The sequence below is a fragment of the Austrofundulus limnaeus genome, unplaced genomic scaffold, assembly GCF_001266775.1.
Source record: "Austrofundulus limnaeus strain Quisiro unplaced genomic scaffold, Austrofundulus_limnaeus-1.0 Scaffold37, whole genome shotgun sequence".
NCBI classification, from domain to species: Eukaryota; Metazoa; Chordata; class Actinopteri; order Cyprinodontiformes; family Rivulidae; genus Austrofundulus; species Austrofundulus limnaeus.
Genome location: NW_013952439.1, coordinates 1,509,164 through 1,510,215, shown reverse-complemented (window position 1 = coordinate 1,510,215; position 1,052 = coordinate 1,509,164). Strand labels below are relative to the sequence as shown.

At 34.8% G+C, this 1,052-nt stretch overlaps 1 protein-coding gene across 1 annotated transcript in view; it reads right to left on the bottom strand.

Moving 5' to 3' along the window:
* Window positions 1-586, bottom strand: part of pls3 (plastin 3 (T isoform)) — a gene marked incomplete in the record, with an annotated part of 19,256 nt that extends 18,670 nt beyond the window's left edge. The window contains 1 exon segment of the mRNA XM_014006756.1: window positions 453-586.
* Window positions 587-1,052: the final 466 nt, after the last annotated feature.

Below are 1,052 nucleotides of genomic sequence, written 5' to 3'. Positions count from 1 at the left end.
TTTTTTTTTTTTTTTTGGGGGGGGGGGGTCATGAAGACATCTTATTGTATTATTTTCAACGCACGCGCATTATTTTATGCTCGTGCTCAAACGCTATTTTCTTCACCAGCTATAATATTTATTTCTTCTAATTGTTGTTTTCGTCACAATTTAAAGAGTTGAAACAGTTTTAGTGTGTCATGTCTAAGGTAGCTTGATGAGGATGAATAAGCTAAAGTAGGTGTGGCTAATGCTAGTCGGTTAGCAATAGACATGCAAGTTTTTATAGGCAGGAAACTATCCCTGTTTGCTCGTGGACCTCCATCCTTTGAAGAGAGGATGTCGGCTGCCGCACCATGAAGAACAAAATAAATAAATAAATCAATAAACACTGCTCCTAAGAGCGCCACACAGACGAAGTTTAGCTGGAAGAAGTTGATGGTCAAGAAAGTTGCCAGGAAATTGGTACTCACTGTCGGTGCGCCCGAATTTCCAGACAGCGTCCAGTTTTCTGCCCTGCCTCCTCCACGTAGAGACAAAAGTAGACGCCAGGAATGCTGGCTCCGCCCTGTCTGTGACGTCACTGAAACGCCCAAGCTGTATGGAAGGCCGTTTACACCCAAACGCTACATAAAATAAAGTTAAACAAAATAAATGTTCTTTGATACTCATATGTTTTTGTTAATTCTTGTGATTGCTATTCACACATTTCGTTCACTTACAGTACTGTATGCAATTTTTATTTATTTYTAAAAGATAATTTAGTCAAGAGATGGGGATTCAGATATGTTTGGCAACCCAGGTGAAAAAAAAGTACTTAAGTTGTACTTTATCTTGATGTATTTATTATATTTTAATTGTATTGTACTAAGTGTATATTAAATATGTTATTTTGGAACAACTTACAGTATATTAATTAATATTTTAACAAAACTAAAACTCAACTTTAGGATACTTGCAATATATTTTAGTGTACTTGTGTTAAAATGGAACAACTTTAAGTATATTTAATTTAGCTTAAATATACATATTTAAAATACACCTAAAATATACTTTATGCTGTACTTGAAGAA